Raw genomic sequence first — 16214 nt, 5'->3', positions numbered from 1 at the left:
AAATAAATTGAAATTGAATTACTACCAAAGAATTGATAAAACGTAACTAATTATTAACATTAAATATATAAGGGAATTTTACATCAGTCCAAGTCGTTTATTTTACATAAATTACATTTAAATAACCCGAACAAAATGTATTCTTACATAGTATGATAATAGGTGGCACCACCAACATGATTCGCAATAACAATTTTTCAATATTTATTCAGTGTGAACTGTAACAGGGTTGTTTTTAATATCTATGCTTATTAATATTTGAGTTTTTTGGCTATTATTTGCTAATTACATATACGGTCCGGGCAACGTGGCACCGCAGGGACGATCCGTTGGTATACTCGGCTAAGCACTGCTTTTACTAGGGCTAGAGAAGCAAGGCATCATACTAACGGCCGTTTTCAATAACCTATCTATCCCTAGTTTCGGTTACTAAAGATAGACAAATCTATATTTTTGTCCTTACTTACGTTCCAATAACCTATCGACGGGCAGCAGTTCCTATCGGATTTATCTATCCATCGTCGGGAGGACGGATAGCCAGCTAAAGATAGAACGCTCATACAAATCGTGCTTACTTCCGTTTCAATATGAGTTTTAAATAACTCTCCGGTAGGCGGCGCTATCTCTAGTATGGGCATTCGCTTATCTGTCAAAATCGGCCGGTTACATGTTTATCTTTCGAAAGTAAATCGCTATAATTTAATAATTGTTTCTCTTCATATTGGCATATTGTAGCAGTGATGATAGTGATATGGAATTATTTCAAATGATAATGGATTGTGATGCAGATAGTGATAGTGAGGCCGATATCATATGGTTAGGAAAATAAAGATCGTCTGAATTACATGGCGAAGATCAATAATTACGAATTTGACTATAGATTTCTGAGCAAAGGTGTTGTGAATGAATTGATTAATTTAATGAGACCATATTTGAGGGTAACGTCAAAAAGGTAAGATAAATTTTAACCATAAAAGTACTCGTTATTACAACTTATATTTGTTTATAGCAATAGCAAAATTATACCTAATTTTTGTTGTGTTACAAAATCACACTCAACAGGAATTCTATAATACTGCTGGATTCCCATGGTGCCCTAAATGACATTCATATACTAATACAATAACCTGGTAGGCTATTTACCTTCATTCTTATTACACACTGATACCTCTACATTTTATATTTGTGTTACAGATTCAAATATAGGAGAGGAATTTAGAAATAGAAAAAGAGTATTTTGAATGTGTAATTTGTGTGCAATGCATCATTGATGTTTCAAAATGTTGTTGCTTGATGGCCTGGGTCTACTCATGATACAACTATAATTAACCATTCCGATTGAAAAGGTATTTCTTATTTATATTACCTTATTTATATTATTATTATTATATATTATTATTATATTTTTATTTATTTATATTATATATTTAGGTGTTTATATTAATTTAATATGACACTATTATAATAAATTATATACATATCAAGAGAACATATGTGATAACAAGGTGGACTTGGAAATTGCTATTTGCTTGCCGATAGAGGCTATCCCCACAACCCTATCTTTTAACGTGATTAATTAACCCACATACTCAATCGGAACGATTTAAAATGAATCACATTAAAACAAGAAATACTATAGAGAGGTAATCTTTTTTTTTAGTTAAGAGCTTGTTATACTGTATTGTAAAATAATTTAAGCGAATAATGTATAATTTTCAGATGCATTGGTGTTTGTAAAAGAAGACTCCCTGTACATCACTGAAAAGTAGATTAAAACTAGAAAATATGCAAGCTGTTATTATAGCTGCCATGCTGCATAATATCGTCAGAAGTATGAATTTAGAGGAATTAGAATCAGAAATTTCAGTCGCAGATACATTACAGGAAAATAATATAATTGTTCGTAACAAATTTTCAAAACTTACATCTGAAATACAACTATGTACTTATAAATAATTGCTTCCAAAGATAATTTATAAAATAAACTCCAAAGATAATTTGACTATTTTTTATTTTCCAAAATGATAATTACATGGTAGTTAGTACATGCAAGATATTTAATTTAGAATTTGTACATATACTTAAAAAACTATCTAACATAAAATTATTATTGCCTACTTAATTTATGAAATTTAATATTCCTTTTAAGTAATTTTTAATTTTTTTTTATTATCTAAATCTAACAACTTTTGCTACAACAATCTCCTTTTCTTTATTTTCCAAGTCAAGTCTCTTTTTTGCTATTAGATATTCTGCTAATGCATTGTCCCCATGCTAGCCTTGCATTTCTTTTCTTCCATCTTGTTTCCGCTTGGCTGTAAAAGTGTTAAAAATATTATATGTGACCTACAACAATGTGCATGCTTTATCCAAAATTTCATCTGCAATCGTTACCACCTCCAGCCTGTAACAAAGAGCATAATTATTTCAAATACTACGGCAACCTGAAGAAAAAATCATGTTTATCAATGTGTTATTAGAGACAAACAATCAACTAATTATACTAACCTTACTAAGGTTGTTTCTTATGTTGCCGTAGCGTTCTTTAAATTTTCCCATTTTAGTCGAAGCTGCGATGGAGTTCGTGGGAAACGACGAATCGACGAATTAAAATCATTTACAAGGGTTTGCCAAGCCTGCTCCTTCAATTTATTGTTTGTGGCATTTGTTGCCTTATTATTGAAATGCCGCCACAAGTTCTGCTAGAATCATCGTCTCATCTTTTGTCATGGGTGCTGCCTTTCTTGACTGAAAAAGATATATTTTCTAAACTTGAACTCAAAGTTTTCAAAGTAAAATTATTATTATCAATGTAGTTCATAGATACTTACAGAATTCATTTTATTTCACTGTAGCTCTTTAATTATAAACACACTTAGAATTATAAACGAAAGTTTAAAGCGTTTTGGAGGTAAGTCATCATCTAATATAGTAGGTAAACAATAGAAAAACAAACAAAAGAAACTGATCACTGCTTATTGGCAAACGGACTGTCAAAACGTTTCGTTTCATAATTTCGACTAGGATAAAAATAGCAATACGTCCAATTTAAAAAAAATTACATATGTTTTTATTACTTTTTGTTATAAACAAATGTGTTTATGATAGTCTACAATATGCTGGTTAAATTATAGTTATAATTTAGAATACAATAAAATAAGTCTTGATCCTGATGTTGTTTCGTATTTGTAGTAGAACGAAACGTATCAAGAGGCTCGGATAAATCGGAGGGAAGAAGCTATCTACTGTTGGTTAAAGAGAGATAGCACTTATCCGTGATTGTGAAACGCAAACTAAGGACAGATACGCTCTTGCTGATATTCGGAGATAGCTATCTATCCGAAAACTCAGATACGTTATTGAAAACGGCCGTTAGAGATGTGTCAACTCAGGCTGATTTGGGACCGATTCGAATACTTAAAAAGTACTCAGGAACTTGAGTATTCTGACTGTTCTAATTGTCATGTAACGAGGGCTAGTCGTTTAATTATATTTGTATTCAACAGGTCCAGTGTGCTTAGTGCGAGTTTTTTAACGTTCTCGATAGCGTAAAAGTTAGCTCATATTTGTATGGAATGGGATCGTTTGCGTACGTTTGCCGCTAGGGGCGCTGTTCCAACTGCTTACAAAATTGGGTTAACTTTTGCGCTATCGAGAACGTTAAAAAACTAGCACTAAGCACTCTGCTGAACGGTCGGTTCGTTCTTTTGTCGTCTATTTTATGTATGTATGAGAACGGTCAATTCGTTCCTTGTCGTCTGGTTCGCGTCAGTTTTTAGTCCGTTTAACATTGTGTTATTTAATTATTATAGTTATATTTCTTCCGATAACGCCTTTATGGAGTTATTTTGGTAGTGTTCAATAATGGTTCAGGGCGTTGTCGGAAGTGAGATAATTAAATAACACAACTGGTTAATCAGAGCGTTTATTCGCGACTGAACTTAAGAAGTAAAAAGAAACAGAGCTTGCGAGTGCAGCCGCATGTCATGACTACGAACAATTTTGTTTACATAACAAACAGTGAAGCAGTAACGCCTTTCGGTTTGAAGGGCGGGGCAGCCATTGTAACTATACTGAGACTTTAGAACTCATATCTACAGGTGGCGCATTTTCGCTGTAATGTCTAAGAGCTCCGGTAAGCACTTAACTCCAGGTCGGCCGTGAGCTCGTTCACCCACATAAGCAATAAAAAAATATAAAAAATATTTTGTGAAACACAGCAATATAGTACCAGTGCAGAGGCCGGATCTGTTTGTTGGACCGGACATGTTGACATATAGGACCTCTATTGTTTGTAGGTCTGTGGTATAGATAACACAGTATTAGAATTTGTTTAAAAAGCAATTGTTTTAACTTATGCTTTGCTTTAATAAGATACATTATTATTTCACAATTAAATATGGGAACATTTCGCGGAAGAGCCGCGGTTTGCCGATCACTTGTTCTATGTCAACTTTAGTGCCAGTCTCGGGACTGCTATCGGTCAGGTGCCCAGATTTACTTGCAGGATACCGAGTCATAACTGTTCTTCTCCACCATGGCGTCTAGCTAATATACATAGTCAGGTCATAAATTCTGTCACATGTTTAAGGTAAAATAATTGAAACAAGTTTATTCATTATGTAACCATTCATATACCAAAATGAACTTAATAAAACATAGATTCTTATGACACTAAAGTTTATTCAAAATGACCTCCGTGATTTTGAATACAGGCCTTCAATCTGCGCGGCCAGTCGTCTATCGCAGCACGAACGAGGTCCATGTCAATATCGGCGGCTGCCTTAATCAAGGATGTCTTGAGTGACTCCAAATTGGGATGAGGCTTTGAGCACGCCTTTTCCTCAAGTATTGCCATATCTTGTAATCTAACGGATTCAAATCTGGACTGGAGGAGGGCCAGTCTTCGTGCCGGATGAAGTCGATTTCACGCGCCGCCAGCCAGTCTTGTGTGCTCTTCGCTCTATGAACTGGCGCCGAATCTTGTTGGAATACCCAGTGACTGTTATTGAACATGGTATGAGAAACAGGTACCACAAGGTTCGTCAGGACTGTATTTTGATACACAACTGCATTCGTTTTTACACCTTTCTCACAAAAATGTACCTCTGTTAAGCCCCAATAAGAAACTCCCAACCATACCATGAGCGAGGATGGAAAATGACCTCGTTGGACACGCGGAATACGGTTGCTCGCTTCTTCATTACTGTGTGCGTACACCTTATCAATTTTTTTGTTGTAGCTTTCTTCTACGGTAAAAATTTTTTCATCCGAAAAAAGAACTTCCCGATATTTTTTTCCCGCGTACCGCTTCAACAAAGCGCGGCATCTCTTCAGTCTCAGGTCCATTAGACGAGCATTCAAACGATTTCCTGTTTTTCTTCGATATGCCCGAAGCCCTAACATTTAACACCCTTTTCACCGTGGTTCTGCTTAACCCCATATTCTGAAGGGCCAACAGTTTCTGCTTACGTTTGGGATTTCTTTGAAATCGCGCCTTCACAGCTTTTATCACTGCTGGAATCCTAACAGACCGAGGGCGACCACTTCTTAACCTGTCATCTACACTAGAGTCTTCATTGTATCGTTTGATGGTACGCACTTCGATAAAGCGGCACGACACGAGAACCCTCTCATCGTGGCCGCCGGTAACTACATTCCCGATCCTGCGGACAGAATGGAAAGCAGTCGACGTCGCCCAAAACACGTCATCTCGGATCCTCCCGATCCACTAACGGTGCTTTTAGGTACTTCAAGCACCGGTCACCGTTCTCGTCGAACCCGACGCTTGCGACGAAGGGCTCGACGAGTAAATTAACTCTCAGACACAGCCCACTGAGTTTCTCGCCGGATCTTCTCAGTGGGTCGCGTTTCCGATCCGGTGGTAGATTCTGCGAAGCACGGCTCTTGCTAGGGTTCGTGTTAGCAACATCGTCAGGTTTGAGCCCCGTGAGCTCACCTACTAAAGTTAGGGTTACGCTGACATAGCCGCTAGGGCTATCAGCTTAGGTAGGAAAAAAAAAAAAAAAAAAATTATGGTACGATAAACGAATCTTTTGGTTAAATTCAAATTTTTCAGTATGTTAAAAATTTGAATTGTCGCGTAACCGCAACGATGCAACGCAATAACTGCAAGACGGTCTTCTTTAAGCGTCCACTCCATATTTAAAAAAGAAGTAAAATTCTAAATGTACCATGACATGGGGTAAATTGGGATCCTGGGGTAAATTGGGACAAACCTGCGGAAGATTCTCAAAGTACTTGTAGCACGGAATCTACCTAATTTTCTTTAAGGTAATATTTATCAATGTATAGAAGAAAAACCAAGTTAACTATGGAAGTACTAAACATAAGTTAAGTTGGTCCCAAAAATTCGTCAAATTAAATTTAAAATAGTGGTTGAAAAGTGCGTTTTAAAACAGCTTAAAGAACTTTTAAAAAAAGTGATATATTCGTTGTTTTTTCAATAAGATCACAGTTTATATAAGTTTTTAATACACCTGGAAATACCACAACAAACGGTAAGTTGCAATATTCTTATGTTAAATACAATATTTCGACAAAATAAAAAATGTATATTTTTTCCTTTCTTTTTGGGGAAAATTGGGACGTATGTAGGGTAATTTGCAACGAGACTGGAAAAATTAGGGACGAGAAAACACAAAATTGGAACGCCAAAAGACAAAATAGGGATGGCTTGTTAGGGTTGTCACTGATATCTTATAATAGATTTTTTAGCCTATACTATCACTTAATTGCGTGATGTAAAGAAGGTTAATGTGTTTATCAGTTAGTTTATGTAAGTATTATAGGTAAAAGAAAAGTATATATATAATTACTTTTTTTCGCGACATTTACCTTGTAATATCTGCCCGGTCGTATGTTCTTTATAGCAATAAAAAAAATTAAAAGTTAAAAGAACTCAAGCGAATCAAAACTTTTGTTATTTCAGAATCGATTCACGCGTCGAATCATGATTTTGTTAACATTCACAACGAACACACACAAATAAAAACAGGCCTCAGATTTTAAATGTAACATTAATTAAAAATCCGAGATATGCAATTATGAGCGAGTGAATTAATTGAGTTTAGTTATTTCGCTTAGAAAGAATTTCTTTTATTTTTGTTATTATTGGCAGTAATCAGATAAAGCTGTTTTTTTATCTTATTCACCTGATATCTTACTCTTGCTCAAAGATCATTTTGAAAATGTTGAATAAATAAAATTGTATTAATGCATTTCCAGTCCTTTTGTTTTCTATTTTTTATTCTATTTTATGACTTTGTTTCAGAGTTGTGATTTTTAAGGAAATTAAATAATAAATTTCTAAAATATAACATGCACATACTTTTTTTGATCATTGTATTGTTGATTATCATTCACGTCACATCGCTTCGGAATAGAAACCAGCTTAATTTACACTATGTTGTGTATTGTGCTTAAATTATGGATTGTATTCATCATTTCGGTCCATATAAATAATTATATGGCACCTACCTATATATCGCAGTACTGCGAGTTGACAACCCTTACAAATATCCCAATTTAACCCTTAACCGTGTCAATTTACCCCGGACGCTGGGTAAATTGGGACGGCCATTATTTTACCCATTATTTCTTTAAAATGAATAATTAAAATAATGTAACGGTTTTTATCACCTAGGTACGTTCAAGACTCAACCTATTTCTTTGGTTGAGCAGTGACTATTTAATTGGAACTATTTTAAAATTCTATCTGAAGGTCGATTTTGTCCCTATTTACCCCATTGTACGGTATACTATTTTTATTTTCATGAACAATTCGAAATTCGAATTCAATACTTTTTTGTGGCCAGCATTCTAAGAGAAAAGTTTTTACTGTGTGACAATACTTATGACCTGACTAGGTAATTATAGAAAAAATATATATTATAATTATGACAATTCGTTTAAATTGTCCTCAGCAGACGTCCAGACGTTCAGTGGTCACCCACCGCCTCCTTGTGTACGTCAGTCATCATTGCACAGGGGAACAGCTAAAATGCTGCCTGGAACATTTTCGAAAGACTTAGTACCAGTGGACATGAGATCTTTTCGAGGCAAGATTGGACTTAATTACTGAGTGACAGTGAGACCTGATAGGTATACATCACAAAGAACCCACCCACACCCATAGAAGTCTTGACGTAGTCGCCTCCCGTACCGAGCGATTGAACGCGGGTGTAACTGCCGCATCATAGGAGTCCGGTGCATTCGTGTTGAGCGATGTACCGGTATTCGAATCTCAGGCGGGTACCAATTTTTCTAATGAAATATGTACTCAACAAATGTTCACGATTGACTTCCACGGTGAAAAAATAACGTGTAATAAAAATGAAACCCGCAAAATTATAATTTGCGTAATTACTGCTGCGCGGGTAGGTACGACAGCAGTAATCCGTTTCGGTTTGAAGGGTGGGCCAACCGTTGTAACTATACTTGAGACCTTAGAACTTATATCTCGAGGTGGATGGCGCATTTACGTTGTAGATGTCTATGGGCTCCAGTAACCACTTAGCACCAGGTGGGCTGTGAGCTCGTCCACCCATATAAGCAATAAAAAAAAGTCGTGGGATCTTCAAAACTGCATAACGCAGTCAACGTGGTAATTTGTAATGAATCTGTTTGTTTTTTTTTTTTTTTTTTTTTTATTGCCCTTGTAGGCAGACGAGCATACGGCCCACCTGATGGTGAGTGGTTACCGTCGCCCATGGACTTCAGCAATGCCAGGGGCAGAGCCAAGCCGCTGCCTACCAAAACAACAACCTGGAAACAAGCTCAAAATAAATAAAACCAAACAAACTTTTAAAACATTTAATAGAAGATTTGACAAACTCTTACAATATTATTCAAGCAATAACAAAAAAAAACCCAAGAAAATTAATAGAAATAATAATACCGTGTTTACGTTTCGTCTTTCCTAATTATCTACGTAGGTAATTAACTATTTATGTAACAGTTAAAGTATGTGATTTGAAGGAAGGAAAACAGTCACATTATCTATAATCAGTTTTTTATGAATTATTTTAATGTTGAGATTATCACAATTTTCTTCGAATGGACATTCATTTATAAATAAATATAAGACACTGCATTCAACAACAATTTCCAACACTAATATGTTTAGTCCAATCCATTTTATTCAAGCACCAGAACGAATAATTGACAGGTTAATTAGTAGTGAAATGAAGCGTTAGCAAACAAAAATTTTCTTTCCCATAACATTTGTTTATAAATTTGTCACAATTAACATCAAACCGTGTTGCATCTCATCGTCTCACCCCACTTAGCATGAGTTTAGAAAAAATACTACATCACATAAGTTAATATTTCGCATTTTTATTACATTAACTAATAACATAAAGAGACAGTTTTTGGAATAGATAGAAGTAATGATGACATTTCATTGAGTTATTATTTTTAGGTTTAAGTTTTTTTACTTAACTGTATATTGCTGTTAGCGCTATCGGATTCTAATTTTAATTTAAAATTAAATACTATAAGAGTAAAGTAACGTAGTAATTAGTAATTAGTTAACCCCGTCAATTGCTGACAGATTTTAATTTATATATGTGTGTGTGTGTGTGTGTGCAAAGTAAGCTCCAGTAATATGTAGCAGCTGAACTTGTACTCAGACAGCCGTCGAGTGAAGTCGTGTGCACCGGTGCTCGGACCCACTCTAATAGTACGCACTTCAAATGGCTGCCTCCCGTCACTACTGCGTCCATGAGGACTCCTCGGACTAAGCACGTTGCTCCTGCCGGCTTGGGCTCCTGGTCTGCCACCAGCGGCAAGCTCCGGCGTCTCGCCTCAACAACTTAATAGCATTCCACCGCGTCCGTCCGTGAACTCGACCTCGCACCCCCCCCCCCCCCGAGACGCGCGACTTCATAGGAGGATGACGTTTGTGCCCGCCCTCACGAGCAAAACCTCCGCCTCAGCGACACACTGCGACAACACGCTGCTCGACTCGTCACCACCAGTCACAGTCGACGCCCTTCCTACGCATCTACAACTAGTGTACTTGCTACTGGAAGCTACCACCAGCATCCAACCCTAGGTCACCGAATTCATTGAACTCGAGTAGTGAGCTCGTGTCCCATACCTTAAAGGGATTATAAGTAGCGATACCGAGCGAGCAACCCTCCAAGGTTGTTCGACGTGGATAGGTCGGACAACGGCACCATCCCGAAAGGAACGGTAATGGAATCGCGCTAAGCCATCGACGACGCAACAGCAGAAGAAGCGGCAAAACAGACGATCGCCTGGATGTCCATCCTTTCCGGAGCACCATTCACGGACTTTGAAAAATGGCGTGAACAGCAATACCGGAAGTCAAGAAGTGGAATTTACAGTTAAAAGTCGACCACACACCCACGTCTCGGACACTGCGAACGATCCCGAACTAATTATTGCTAGGTGGTCCGGTAGCCACGTCAGGAACGCTTAAAGAGTACGACACCGTCACACGAAACAGCTGGATAACGTAGACATTATAACCTCGGGCAGAGTCCTGCGAAGACTGGTGATTCTACCCATAGAAAACTAAGACTTTGTACAGACGAATAACAAATGCGATAAACTCGCTCATTAAAACAGAAATAAGTGTTAAAAATAAAACAATAATGACATTATAAATGGTTTCAATAATCAAGATGTTAAAATATTATTATTAAATCATAAAACCGTAGGCAACGTAGAATTAAACAGAACATTTTAATGCAATGGAAAGTAACATAAACAAGCAATTGGGAAAGTTATAAAGTGGTCTCGTTAAACGTTAAACGGGCGCGGGAACGACGCGGGGCGCGAGCAGGGGTTGGGGTGCCGATGGCTCACCTGCCATCGTGAGCGGCAGCGGTTTAGCCCACGCGAAGACGGTGGGCACCGGAGCCGCCACGAAAGCAGGTTTCGGCGCGCGGGACTCAAAAGTCTTAGAGCCGGCGGTTTTGGGGCGCGCGTTGGCCGGGCACTTCCGCGGGGCCTTGGGGCATCCGCGGTAGTTGGCCGTGTGACCCTGCTTTTGGCAGAGCACAGCTCGGCGGTTCGGTCGTGGTTTCTTTGACCCGCGACCGGTCGGCTCTCGCCGAGGCATTTTACGCACCGCGGACGCGCGTGGCAATTGCGTGCGGAATGGCCACAGAGCTGGCACCTATGGCACTGCCCGGGAGTGCCTTTTTTGTGGGGGGCCTCGACGGTGACCCCAGATAGACCGCAAACGGTACGGAGACTGAGGCGATCCGTTTGCCTTCCGCGGTGGGTTCGAACGCGACGAGTAGGTACCATATTGTATGGAAACTTGTCGCGACCGCTGTGCACCCGGTGCACACTTATTATCGGGTATGCTTGCCTGATGAGGTCGTCCTTGACTAGCTCGGCATCGAGCTTCTTGGGTACTCCGCGGAGTTCGCATTCCTCCTGGAGTGCATTAGTGTGATAGCTTAGGCGCTCCTTTCGGAGGTGGGCGTCAGCGCCCTATGGTCGTCCGGTGTGGCCACCTATTTGTATTGCGATGTTACGCGCATGGACGAAGTTCACGTTTTGTGCCTTGCAGGCACGGGATACGCAATCCCACGCGGTCCTATCCTGAAGGATAAACGGCGGCGGCGCGGGAATTTTGTGGACGGGTGCGGGCTCGGAGCGCGGCGGGGTGAGTCGGAGTTACGACGGTCTTAGGCCGCGACGCGTTTGCGGCCTTTGATTGTTTGGGTGCTGTGGACGATTCCACAGCGCGGGCGCGTTTTTTGCCGCGCGCTACGGTCGTGAACCCATCCGAGGTTCCGTGTTGGCTGTCGGACGTCTCGAAGTCCATTTCCGACTCGGTGTCGGAGCCGGAGCCGGAGCTCGAGGCCGCGGATGACGCGATTGACGCGGGCGCAGTGTTGGGGGAGGGGCAAGCGGCGACTCGAGTACATTCGCGGCGGCGGCGATCGGTGCGTTCGTTATAAGGCTGGCCTTATAGGCCCGGAATTTGGACATTATGTCCGGGCAAAATTCCCGGACGAATTTCGCGAACATCGCGGGGTCGTCTTCATCACACATCGTTGGAGGTGCCCAGGGGGGGCGTCCCCGGGACTTAAAAAAACTCGCCGAAAGGCGAATCCCCTGAGTGGGAATTGACCCCCTGCGCTATACCAGCCAGCAGTTCATTTGCAGGAGGGGGAGTGCCTATGCCGTGAAAACGGCAATCAGCTGGGATTGGGGTGGAAAATATGGGAAGGTGGGGCCCCAATAGGTTGTGAGAATATGCCACAACAAGCGCTGAACGTGCAATTAACTGCTGGCTAGTACAGCGCAGGGGTCAATTCCTATTCAGGGGACTCGCCTTTCGGCGAGTTACATTTTGCCCGGGAACGCCCCCCCTGGGCAACCGACATCAACATGGCGGACGACAACCCCGCGATGTTCGTCCAATTCGTCCGAGAATTTTGCCCGGACATTATGAGTCAGTTTAGGGCCTACAAGGCCAGCTTGTCGACCCAGCCCCACGCACCGATCGCCGCCGCCGCGAATGTCCCGACGATTCTCGAGTCACTGCTTTCCCGCCCGCATCGATCGTGTCCTCCGAGGCCGCTAGCTCCGGCTCCGAGATCGAGCCGGAAATGGAGTACGAGTCCGCCGCGCGCGGCAAAAAACGCTCCCGCGCTGTGGAACCGTCCACGGCGCCGAAACAACCCAAGGCCGCGAACGCGTCGCGGCCTAAGACCGTAATCACGCCCGCCGCGCAACCCCATCGCCACGCCCCAAGCCCGCGCCCGTCCGCATAATTGCCGCGCTGCCGCCGGTCATCCTACAAGATAGGACCGCGTGGGATCGCGTATCCCGTGTCTGCAAGGCACAAAACGTGAACTTCGTCCATGCGCGCAACATCGCAATACAAATTAAGGTGGTCACACCGGACGACCATAGGGCGCTGACAGCCCACCTCCGAAAGGAGCGCCTAAGCTATCAACACTTATGCGCTCCAGGAGGAACGCGAACTCCGCGGAGTACCCAAGAAGCTCGATGCCGAGCTAGTCAAGGACGACCTCATCAGGCAAGCATACCCGATAATAAGTGTGTACCGGGTGCAACGCGGTCGCGACAAGTTTCCATACAATATGGTGTATACCATTCCATTCTATACACCGCGGAAGGCCAACGGATTGCCTCAAGTCTCCGCACCGTTTGCGGCCTATCTGGGGTAACTGTCGAAGCCCCTTATAAACGTGGCACTCTCGGGCAGTGCCACCGATCCAAACTTTACGGGCACTCGTCGCGTAATTGCCACGCGCGCCCACTTGGCGTTAAATGTCTCTGCGACCATGCGACAGCAGACTCCTCTGTCCTCAGAAACCGCTTATGTGGTAGCACGACGGCAACCCGGGCTAACGATCGTTATTCCAACGAAACTCCGATTAAGAAACAAGAACAATTAAACACCAAGAAATTTCAAGAATTATCGTAAGAAATATCGGCGTCTCTGAACGAGGTTTAAAGAACGAGTGGCTCTCAATTATTGTACAGTGAAGTTATAAATGATTATTAGAGTTTAAATGGATAGTCATGGATACTACTATCGACCAAAAAAAAAATTTTTAATATGAAATGTGTTCAATGTGGGCAACACAATATGTATATGGAAAATACTACTGAAAAACCCTTGAAAATTTTACATCTAAACATTTCATGAAAATAATTTTGATGGTGTGTGTTTGTGTGCTTATGTGTAAAACATGAATAGCTGTTAACATTATTTTTTCACCCCTTATAATATACCTGAACCTTATTAGTGGGCTTAAATTGTTTCTCCAATACATGATTACATTTGATAATATTCCCCACTAATTATTTTATTCTAAATAAATATGACATTGTTCAACAATTAACAGACACAAAAAATTAAAGCATATTAAATCTTGGAACACAGGTTGAAATTTTACATAAAAGTCAGTTTCTTTATATAATGTTATGGTATTCATACAGCAATATTTAACAAAAAAAAATTTTAATAATTCAATGTAGTTTTCCAGTCTTCATCATCATATTGAATAAATAGCTTTCAAAATATCTGATGCCTTAGCTGTGATGTCTACATCAAGGGCACTAATGAACTGTTTTGCTGTCAGTAATGAATGAGCCTCACAAGACCCCTCCCTATAAACAATATCATACAGTAGACTCCTTTATCTAAGGTTTTAATAGAATGTGGAAGGAATCTGAATTGTCTTACTTGACAGCTCCCAATGACAGACAATGATATAGTTGTATGTGTATAATAAAATAAAATATATTTAAGTTTTTTGGTAAACTGCTTTCAAATGTTCACTCATTGGTGTAGTATCAGTTTCCATATACAATGTTGCTTCCAACTGATCATCACTCAGTAGTTTGAAAACCCTCTTAATTCTTTTCACAAAGAGTGGTTTAGCAAATGAAATTCTAGATAAATTGTTTCTAAAATTACTTGATGTGTCTCTGTGTCACACAGTCCCTCTTCGAGTGAAGTCAGCCTAAAGTTGTGGTTCACGACGAAAGTCAGCTCATTTATCCCAGGCTTGATGCGAAGGAAGCCTCATTCCTGATGTATCGGTGTCTGCTTTTCAGGGTGCCTTGACATCGATAGGAAATTGTGCATGGGCTGACCTGGAATAAAAGAAATTCTTTTACAATTATTTCTATCTGTCAGCCCAATTTCTGTGGCACACAGGGTCTGGATACTGAAAAGAAAAACCTAAACCGTATTACATATGCATCTCTTTATTACCATATTATTATATTATAATATCTATTAACTATCCTGTCTGGTTGCAAGAAGCTAGTTCTTTTAGCACTAATATAGGGAATTGCCTGAAAATAGCACATTTGTACCTATAACAAAAAAAACTGATTTACAAATCATCATGTAAAGCCTTATCAGTCTTTGGTGGTACCAGAACCCATAAATACAACATAGTTAGCCATAATAATATTGTCAATAGTTATGGACATTCAGCTTGAAAAATGGTAACTGATGTCAATTGTATTGCGTAATTATTTCACTCTGTCAAGTATCATGACAAAACCTTCCCCAAAGAGATAAGTTATAACTGAATCTTAGAGTAGTGTGCTTCATGAGTTTAATGAAGTTTTAGTGAAGTGTGTGGTCCAAAAAAATAATGTCAGTAGTAATACAGAGCAGCCACGTTACCAATGCAGTAGTGGAAGTGTGAAGAATGTCAATCAATGTATAATGTTGAGATTTAATATTGAAAATATGTGCTACCGGATAATGAACTGCAATACTTAGTTTATTTTGAAAGTGCTAATGTTGGCTTCATGTGTTGGGTTGTGGATGTGCACTGTTCCTGATCTGGTGTGAAGTGAGCAGTATACTGGTAGTAGAAAACAATTATGCTTTTGCTCGGTATACCACCTGGTCTGATTGTTGCGGATATGAAATTCGTATAAAAAATTTAATCAAGATTTCTAGGAGTTTTTTAGTTTGATTTTGTTCAAAGTTTTCAGTCAAGACACCAAGTCATTGATTCATATTTAATTCAGACCTATGTTTGGCTCAAGAAGTGGTCTCCTTGTCACAACACTACTGGTTGTACTGCTCTGTGACTTCCCAAAGCTAGTGGTGCTCATCTGGCTATAAATAGGTATTGGAACCCATGGACATCGCAACATAAACACAACTATCCATCTTTTGAGACCAAGTTGAAATCTCTATCAATCATGATCCAGTTGTACTATACTACAGAAACGGTAAAAATGCTGGTACTTCACTGTTCGAACTCAACCAGAATCTCGAGTTTCTTCTTGTTACACGATGTCACTCCTTCATGGTTAAGTTTATGTGCACGTGGTAGACACGTCCGCATTTACTAATATTTGTTTGCTATACTTAATGCAAAGCAATGCATACAAATATTAGCAGAGATAGATAGAGAGATAATGCAGAGCAGAAGCAAATTAGCAACAAGCTATGCATGAGCAAGAGCGAAACTTATAGGTACCCCAATTCAATTGGGACAAGCCATAACGGCTTACCTATGAAGCAGGTGTAGCTTCCGGCAATTAATAAAAATTTCGATTTTATTAGACTCACCAACGCATATAAACTCCAAGTCTTCATGATAGCTGAAGCCTGGTATGTTCGGATAATATCCTCTTGTTTCTGTTGTACACCAACGGCCTTCCCAACAGGAAATGGGCGAGGGACGCCAAAC

The 16214-nt window shown here is 40.1% G+C and overlaps 3 long non-coding RNA genes across 4 annotated transcripts; 1 reads left to right on the top strand and 2 right to left on the bottom strand.

Moving 5' to 3' along the window:
* The first annotated feature begins 389 nt into the window (after positions 1-389).
* LOC134201332 (uncharacterized) lies at positions 390-1997 on the top strand. The gene is made up of 2 exons (XR_009976560.1): positions 390-1346; positions 1720-1997. It is a non-coding gene; the product is annotated as an uncharacterized LOC134201332 (long non-coding RNA).
* LOC134201331 (uncharacterized) lies at positions 1995-3123 on the bottom strand. 2 transcript variants are annotated; one of them, XR_009976558.1, is made up of 2 exons: positions 2509-3123; positions 1995-2404 (listed from the first exon to the last, which is right to left on the bottom strand). It is a non-coding gene; the product is annotated as an uncharacterized LOC134201331 (long non-coding RNA). The 2 variants fall into 2 exon arrangements; XR_009976559.1 differs by having other exon boundaries at positions 1995-2315.
* A 5698-nt stretch (positions 3124-8821) lies between these two features.
* LOC119630424 (uncharacterized) lies at positions 8822-16214 on the bottom strand. The gene is made up of 2 exons (XR_005246181.2): positions 16094-16214; positions 8822-14646 (listed from the first exon to the last, which is right to left on the bottom strand). It is a non-coding gene; the product is annotated as an uncharacterized LOC119630424 (long non-coding RNA).

The sequence above is a fragment of the Bombyx mori genome, chromosome 24, assembly GCF_030269925.1.
Source record: "Bombyx mori chromosome 24, ASM3026992v2".
Classification (NCBI taxonomy): domain Eukaryota; kingdom Metazoa; phylum Arthropoda; class Insecta; order Lepidoptera; family Bombycidae; genus Bombyx; species Bombyx mori.
The sequence above is the reverse complement of the archived record's forward strand: the minus strand, read 5'-3'. Positions and strand labels throughout refer to the sequence as shown.